Below are 9657 nucleotides of genomic sequence, written 5' to 3' on the forward strand. Positions count from 1 at the left end.
TGTGGAGAAGAGAAACGGCCAAGAGAGCGAGTCAAAGGCCTTGTGTAGGTCTAAGGATAGTAGGAAGCCCTCTTGGGGAGGGGCTCCATCCCAGCCCGAACGCAAGAGAGTAGCCGCATCAATCACTCTTCTAATTTGGTCGGTCCCTTGTCGGCCTGGGATGAAGCCTACCTGGTCCTTGTGAATATAAGAATGAATGAAGCTGGAGAGGCGAGTAGCTAAAATTTTCGTTAGGAGCTTGAGATCATTATTAATAAGGGAAATGGGTCTGTAATTACTAACGTCTGTGTGATCCTTACCCGGTTTTGGGATGACCGATATAAAAGCTGCATTCATGGATTGGTCCAGAGGTTCCGTGCCTCTGAGGGAGTTAAAGAATCTTGCCAGGTAAGGGGCAAGTGTATCAGCATATGTCTTATAATATATGTTAGAGAAGCCATCGGGACCCGGGGCGGAATTGGTGCGTAGAGCTTTAATGGCGATTAGAATTTCCTGCTCGGAAAAAGGTTCTTCTAGCAGGGAGCGTGCTTTCTTGCTAAGTTGTGGAAGAGGGACCCGTCCCAGAAAGGACTCGATATCATGTTCCTGGGAAGGCTTAGGGTCAGCATACAGGGTAGAATAAAAGGATTGGAAAGTAGCCATAATCGAGGCAGGATTCCTCGTGAGTTCCCCGGACCTAGCCTTAATTTTGGGCATAGAAATAATCCTATATTTCGGAGTCAATTTAGAAGCAAGCCTAGGTCCTATTTTATCCTGCGTGGCCAGCAGGCGTGCATTTTGCCACTGTAAACTCTTAGCTGCCTTGGTGGTTAGAGCCAAATTAAGGGAAAGCTTAACCGCATCGAGTTTGCCCAGAGAAGTCAAGGTCGGGTTACGTTTATGCTCCCCACTCAGCCTTTTAAATTCCCGTTCCAGCTCAGTAATTTCGAACTGTCGTTCGCGCTTGAGTTTAGCCCCCACTTGAATGAGATGGCCCCTGATGACAGCCTTGTGGGCTCCCCAAAGGGAGGAGGGAGTTATGTCTTGTGAGTCGTTAAGGGCGAAATATTCTAGGATCATTTTTCCTATAGTGGATTTCCACACCGGTTCGTGGAGAAGAGATTCGTTCAGTCGCCATGGGGACTGGCCAGTACGCAAGGGTGTGCTCTTGAGTTTAAGGAACACTAAAGAATGGTCAGACCAGGGTATGTCTCTAATTACCGAAGAAAGTGCTGAGGGGATGTCCATGGTAGGGACAAAAATATGATCAATTCTGGCGAGTGTATTGTGAGGAGCTGAGAAGTGGGTGTAGTCCTGAGCGGAGGGGTTAAGTTCTCGCCAGATGTCCACTAAACCCAAGGAATGGAGAAGCTTGGCTACTCGAAGACTTTGCTTAGGGGGTCTGCGCAAGCGTTGAGGTCCTCGTTTAGATTTATCTAGAGCTTGGTCGAAAGCTAAATTGGAGTCACCTCCCAAAATGAGTCTACCTTCGAAATGGGTGGAGAGAAGAGGGAGCACCCTAGAAAAAAAAGCCGCCTGACCCTTGTTAGGAGCATAGAAGGAAACAAAGGTGTATAAAACACCGCCAATGTAACCCTTCACCAAAATGTACCTCCCCTGGGGGTCCGCTATGGTATGAGTATGAGAAAAGGCCACAGTTTTTGAAAAAAAAATTGCTACTCCCTTCTGTTTAGAGGGTGCATTAGCCAGGAAAAAGACTGGATATTTATGGTGGACGTATTTAGGCCTATAAGACTCCGGGAAATGGGTTTCCTGAAGCAGGAGAACCTCAAGTCCCTGGGAATGGTAATGTTGGAATGCCTTTCGCCTTTTCACTGGAGAATTGAGGCCCTGAACATTGTGTGATGCCACCTGTAGAGAGAAATCGGTACTCACGGTTGCCGTCATTGGAGAAGCGAGGTTCGGGCGCCGCGGTGTACAGCTGCGGAACAGTAGTCGGTGGAATCGGACTGGAGTCCAGAAGGCTGCGACAAGAACAGAGAGCTCAATTGAACGATGGGATCAGACCATGTGATGCTGAAAAAGAGAAGGAGAATTAGAAAAGAAGGAAAAGGGAAAGTAAGGATGGGAGAGAAAGGCAAAAAACATGCCAGGACAGAGCCTAGCATGGTGTTAGGGAGGCAGGGGATAAGTCCCATGCCCCCTAACCAAAATCGTAAAGGCACCCTATACCAGATAGGGTGCTGTCCTGTAGGGGCCAGGAAAAAAAAAAGAAATTTTCCAAGCTCCTACTGGGGTGTGTGCACTAAAACCTCTCCGGGCATGGAGCCCCCACCCGGACAATTATAAGAAAAAAGAACAAACATGGTGGTCACCCCGACCTGAGGCAGAGCAAAAGCGCATAAAGGGGAAAGGGGAGGGAGGAGCAAGGGGGAGGGAGGGAGAAGGTAAGGGAGGGAGGAGGGAAGGGGGGGACTAAGGAAGGGGGGGAGGGAAGAGGAAGGGGGAAGGGAGAAACAGGGAAAGGAAAAGAACACGGGGAGGGGGAGGCCTCTGCCACCATAGTATGTCAAAGGGAAAAGTGAAGGCAAGACATGCGATCACGGCACAATAACTTGGGACCGGTCAATATGAAAAAAGAGTAACAAACATAAATCGGTACCCCCAAACTGTAAGGTAATACACAAATGAAAATCAGGCACAGGATAAAAATTCCGACAGACAATGTCCAGCGAGAGAGAGAAAAAAAAAAAAAAAAAAAAGGGGGGAGATGAGCAAAAAAAAAAAAAAAAAAGGGGGGGGGGGAGAAGGGGCTGAATGGTCAACTCATTCCAGCGGGGAGTGACAAATCCACTAAGGATGGTTGGAGTAACAATCTGGATCAATCAGGAACATCAGGGAGGCTTGACATCACGGTGGCGTTTATGTTGTTGCTTGTTCCAAACAGATGATGAAGGACTGATTGGCGGAGGTCGCTTGGAGGATTCCCGTGTCGGGTGAGAGGAGGAGGGGGAAGGATCTCTGGAAATGAGTCCCAATTGAAGAAGCAGGCGTTCCCCATCTTGAAGGGACGAAAAGCCGTAGGTTTTGTTCTGTAAGAGAAAGTTCAGTCGGAAGGGAAAGGACCACCAATATTTCAAAGATTTTGCAGAGAGAATTGACAACAGCGGTTTCAGGGCTCTGCGACGCTGAATGGTCATAGGAGACAGGTCTGCAAAAAGTTGAATCTTGTGACCCTGGATGGAGAGGTTTTCCTTGTCCCGGCTCTTCCTCATGAGCTCCTCTTTAACCCCATAGTAGTGGGTTTTCACAATGACATCCCTGGGAAGACCGTCCTTACGGGGCAATTGGAGTGCTCTGTGTGCTCTGTCAAGCTCCAAGCGGTGGTCCGGAATATCTGGGAGAACGTCTCTGATAAATGTTTTAACTGTATCGGGGATATCTTTGACAGACTCAGGGATCCCCCTTATTCTGAAATTTAAACGGCGACTCCTGTTCTCCAAATCATCCAATTTGGATAAAGCAGTGTCCAATTGTTCCTGAAGAGTCTGGATACAAGCAGTGTTTTGATTGGTTCTTGTCATGGCATGGTCGACAGTATTCTCTATGGCCTCAATCCTGGAGCCTAAATTTTGTAGGTCAGCTTTGATAGATCCTGTGATCTGCGCGGCATTATGAGCCAGTCCAGTAGCCAGCATCTCAGAAAATCTATGCATGAGCATGGAAATGTCAGGGAAGTGGCTCTGAGAGTGGAGGCCTAGCTGATGCTGTAGAGCCAGGGCCTCAGGTGATACTGTGCCAGGCTGCCCAGGGGATTGTTCCATGGCTCCGCTCAGCAGGGATGCAGTGGAGGCTGGTGAGAGGAGCTGTGCTTGAGGGAGACTGGTGGGGGTCGCTGGGGAGGGCCAGGGCTCTGGGGTGGCTGGTCTGATAGTAAAAGGAGTATTGGAAGTGTCCCCTACCTCCTGGTCACTGCGGATGGCTGAGGGAAGAGAGGAGACGGCCGCCATCTTGTCCGGATCCCCCTGTGAGGAATTGAACAGCAGCCGGCGGGAGACCTCCCTGCGGGGTTCCGCAGACATGCAGGGCCGGATCGCTGATCGTAGCTGCGGTGGTGGTGTAAGTGGCGGGGCGACCGAGCGCAGTGTGCCGGAGTAGGGGCTGACACTGTCCGGAGAGGCGCGGAGCTCCGGGACTAAGCCGCCATCTCGGAGCTCCTGCGCATGCGCACCCAAATTTTAAATTTTAAAACACCTTTTTAATTGGGACACCTTTTTCTGTGTTCAACAGTCAAAAATGGAAAAATGTAATTTCACTTTCTGTTGATTCCTTGTAACAGTAGGTAAAGGGAAATCTCCCAAACAAGCCACATAAAAAAAGACTCGGATGTTAACAATTTCCTACTCTACACAAATCTGAACTAAAAAAAAAAAAAAAAAAATCTTAATTAAAAAAAAAAAAAAAAAGTTTTAGCTATACGGACAATATATTAGATTTTATTGTAGATTTTATTTTTATATACAGTATGAACTGCTGACAAGTGTACATTTTAGATACAAGCTGTTTATAATTTTTTTTTTTTTTCAAACAATTTTATTGAATTGTAAGTGCAAAACAAACAAAGAAGTCAGTAGTAAAACAGAGTAAGTACAAAGTACAGGCTCAATATCTAACGAAGGACAACTAGCCAGCATCAGAAAAGTAGGTATACAATAAGGACCCAATATGGGTGGGTATTAGCCATAAGATCCCAAAGTACCTGTCAAAATAAAAAGGGGGGGGGGGCATCAAGAGTATTTTCTTATTTATTTATTATTTGTTTATAAGATGATTAACAAAGGAATATTTTAATTTATTTTTATGGTAGCAAAAAGCCACATGGATTGTCATCAAGCACCAACAGAAAAATGTGTAAGTGCATTCTTTTATGTTTCTGTATTTATTTATTTTTTACTAATATTTTTTAACATCTTTCTTTAAAATTTTATATTTTATTGTGATGCACCAAAACTACTTATACACCTACTCCTGATCCCTGATAACACTAAATTTTATGGTATTACAAGTGAAAATATTATTGTTAAACATGTTAACCACTTAAGCCCCGGAAGATTTTACATTATATATTTAGCTACATGTCTTTGACAAAAAAAAATTCAATGAGCGTATTTTTATTGGTTTGCGCAAAAGATATAGCGTCTACAAACTATGGTGTAAATACTGAAATTTACGCAGCTTTAATTTCTGACTGCCTATCTCATTTCATGAAGTGCTAAAATGGCAGGGCAGTACAACTCCCCCCCCCCCCCCCCAAATCACCACTTTTTGGAAAGTAGACATCCTAAGGAATTTTCTGAGAGGCATGTTAAGCTCATTGAATATTTTGAGCTGAGCTGCAAAATACTCACCATGCCTCTCAGCAAATAGATTGGAGTGTCTAATTTGCAAAATGGGGTCATTTGGGGGGTTTTGTGCCATCTTGGTTTTTTATGGACTTCAAAAGTGTGATAGGTAGTAAGAAGTGAGATCAACAATTTACTCCCTTAAAAAGCCAGAAGGTGCGGATTGGTTTTCTGGGTCCTGTACGTGGCTAGACTACCAAAAAGTCTCACACATGGGGTATCCCTGTACTCAGGAGAAGCAGCAGAATGTATTTTGGGGTGTCATTTCACATATACCCATGGCATGTGTGAGCATTATATCATTTACTGACAACTTTGTGTAAAAAAAAAAAAATAATAATTTCCCCGAAACTTGTGGCAAAATATAAAATATTCCATGGACTTACCATGCTTCTCAGCCAATAGCTTGGAGTGTCTACTTTGCAAAATGGGTTCATTGGGGGGGGGGGGGGGTTATGCTATCTTGAAATTTCAGGGCCTCTGAAACTGTGACAGATAGTCAGGGGTAAAATCAGCAATTTACGCCATTAGAAAACCTGAAGATGTGGATTGGTTTTCGGGGGCGCGTACACAGCTAGGCTGACAAAAAGTCTCACACATGTGGTATCCCTGTACTCAGGAGAAACAGCAGAATGTATTTTGGGGTGTCTTTTCACAGGTAATAAAAGCACCTGGTTGTCAAGAAATATTTCATGCGCTACCAAAAAAACTGCTAATGCTAGCAGGGATCAGGCCTGACTCTGCTAACACAGCAGTTTTGTGTGTTGTGTTTTTTTGTAAGTGACAGTAATCTATTGATTACTACACTTGCCTGGGTGAAAGGGTTAAACGCAGGCGCTGGCAGGAATCAGTGCTGACCGTGCAAACACCGCGTTTTGGGAACCCTAAACTATGGGGGCGCTAGTATAGTTCTGATCAGATCAGATATTGATCTGTTCAAACACTATACTAGTAATGGAAGTGTGTGTGCGCGTATGTGTGTGTGTGTTTGTGTGTGTGTGTGGTAATCAAGGGGTTATTTCTAACTATGCGCCGGGGATCTGTGGGGACCATAATCCTCCTTTGGGATAGAAACTAACTCGCTAGCGCAAACTCAAGTCACAAGCACACTAATACAAAATACAGTAAAAACAGTATATTATGTGTGTATTAGTGTGCAATGTGACAGGGGGGAAGGGGTTAACTGGATGTGATCAGGGGGGGATCAGGGGGTTAAATCTTTATTGGGAGGGGGTGGCGGGTATCCGAAGGATAAAAGGAACGGTGGCAAGTGCTAAACCTGGTCACAAGTCACACTTATACGGGTATATAGAAAATGCTATATACAGTATACAGTGTGTGTTGTGGCAGGGGGTATAGGGGTGATCAGGGGGGGATCAGGGGGTTAAATCTTTATTGGGGGGGTGGCGGGGACCCTAAACCTCCTTGGGACAGAAATTTAGTTGTCTGCGCTAATTCTGATCACAATCACACTAATACAAAAATACAAAAACACAGTATATTACGTTTGTATTAGTGTTGAATGTGACAGGGGGTAGGGTTTAACTGGCGGTGATCAGGGGGAGATCAGGGGGGGATCAGGGGTTTAAATCTTTATTGCAAGGGGTGGCGGGTAATTTAAGTGGAAAAGGGGGGCTGCAAGCGCTACAAATGACCACAAATCACACTTATACAGGTATATAGGAAAATGCTATATACTGTATACGGTGTGTGTTGTGGCAGGGGGTGTAGGGGTGATCAGGGGGGGGTCAGGGGGTTAAATCTTTATTGGAGGGGTGGCAGGGACCCTAAACCTTCTTGGGACAGAAACTTAGTCGCCTGCGCTAATTCTGATCACAATCACACTAATACAAAAATACAAAACACTGTATATTACGTTTGTATTAGTGTTTAATGTGACAGCGGGGTAGGGGTTAACTGGAGGTGATCAGGGGGGGATCAGGGGGGATCAGGGGGTTAAATCTTTATTGGGGGTGGGGGGTAATTTAAGTGGAAAAGGGGGGGCCGCAAGCGCTACACCTGACCACAAATCACACTTATACAGGTATATAGGAAAATGCTATATGCTGTATACAGTGTGTGTTGTGTCAGGGGCTGTAGGGGTTAATTGGGGGGGGGCGATCGGGGGTTAAATGTGCCTATCTACCTGTGTGTGGGTGTGCTTGTGCAGTTACTCACAGTTAGATTTGCTCTCCTCTCACGCTGGATCCAAAAAGGACGATGTGAGGGGAGGGCACATCTTCTCTAAGCCTGTGTTTACATTTCACAGGCTTAGAGTGTAATTTGATTGGGCAGGACCTATCAACAGGTCCAGGCCAAAAATGATTGGCCTGCACCTGATGACTGATCGGTTCTGAACCCAATCGAGTCATCGGCGGGACCGCGGGTGTGCGCGCGCGCCAGAGCGGCGAAGGCTAGTGATGTACCAGTATGTCACTTTGCCTGGTCGGGGCTGACCGGCGCAGTATATGTACTTGCACTTGCGGTCAGCAAGTGGTTAACTGTTCAAAGAAACTAGACATCATTTTCATGCATATTTTTAGAGGTTTTCACAATGCTTTAGGTAGATTTAAACCTAAACTTTCTTTTTCATTTTGGATAGAGTAGGGAGTAGGTAAAACCCTGTAGTCCAAAAAAACACTTTAGCACTAAACAAAGGAGGAATCTTTAATCCCACTTCTTTCCACAATGCCTATCAAGGGTGCAGCCCTCCACCGACTGCAAAGTCCTCCAAATAAACTGCAAAAAACATAGAGTACAGCGTAACCACCTCACACATTACCAGTGATAGGTTTTACTAAATCCACCTAGACAAATGGATACTCGCATAACAATAAAAACATCAAGCAAAACTGATCTCCTCCAGCTTGAACGCAATGTAACTCAGACAAGGAAAGGGGCATGACTCCCTAAACGCAACAGCTGGCCAGCCATCTTTTCCTAGGATGAGTCGTATTGCATTCAAGTTGGAGCAGATCAGTTTTGCTTGATGTTTTTTATTGGCATATGAGTATCCATTTGTATATGTGGATTTAATAAAACATATCAATGGTAATGCACAAGGTGGTTGCACCCTCCTGTATGTTATTTGCAGTAGGTAAAACCCCTGTCCCTTTTTTTGGGGGGTTAGATTTTCCTTTGCTACTGGTCCTGTAGACAGATTATTTTGTGAAATTAAAGTTATTGTAAAGTCTGTTTTTTTTTTCTTTAGGCAAACAAGGTATACTTACCTGTGCAATAGATTTGCACAGGGTAGCCTAGACCCTCCTCTTCTCAGGTCTCTTGTTGCTGCTTCTAGCCCCTCCCTCCTGATGAGTAGGGATGGGCTGCGTGTTCGAGTCAAACCTAAGTTCGACTCAAACACAGCCTGTTCACCCGTTCACCGAATGGCGAACTAATGGGCTACTTCGCAGGAACTTTGAGTTCCCGCATCCATTATATACTGTGCACTGGCAGTGCATTATGTGATTGGCCAAAGTATGGACTCTGACCTCCATGCTTTGGCCAATCAAATCGTGGCTCAGGGGCAGCTGCTGTGCACTGTGTGTAGGGCGAGATATAAGTTAGTTAGTTAGGCAGGGAAAGTGTGTTCAGCCTAAGCAGGCTTGACGGTGGCGTAGGTGGTAAAATACCAGGCTTGCAATTGAGAGGTTGTGGGTAGGAATCCCTTGGCCAGCAGGTGATTTATAAGTGGAATTCCTTCAGGGAGAGTGTAGAGAGTTTAACAGACAGTGCAGTGTTGTGTAGTTAGTTAAAAACACTTTGCTGGCAGGGAGAGCAATTTTTTTCTACAGTTTGTTGAGATCAGATAGTGCAGTGTATACCACAAAGATATATATATATATATATATATATATATATATATATATATATACACACTATATATATATAGGCTCTTCAGTTTATATCAGTTTATGTCAGTATTGCTGAAAAAACAAACAGCGTGGGGTCCCCCCCAGTCCATACCAGGCCCCTTGGGTCTGGTATGTATTTTAAGGGGAATCCTGCACTAGAATAAAAAAAATACAGCATGGGGTTCCCCATGAAATCCATACCAGACCCTTATCCGAGCACACAGCCTGGCTGGCAATGAAGGGGGTGGGGGCGAGCAAGCGCCCCCCCCTCCTGAACCAGACCAGGCCAATTGCTCTCAACATAAGGGGGTGGGTGCTTTGGGGCCCGCGGGGGCTCTGCCCTCCCCACCCCAAAGCACCTTGCCCCCATGTTGATGGGGACAGGGGTCTCTTCACGACAACCATAGGCTGTGGTTGTGGGGGTCTGCGGGGGGAGGCTTATCAGAATCTGGAAGCCCCCT

Source organism: Pelophylax lessonae, assembly GCF_965119305.1.
Source record: "Pelophylax lessonae genome assembly, chromosome: 4".
NCBI classification, from domain to species: domain Eukaryota; kingdom Metazoa; phylum Chordata; class Amphibia; order Anura; family Ranidae; genus Pelophylax; species Pelophylax lessonae.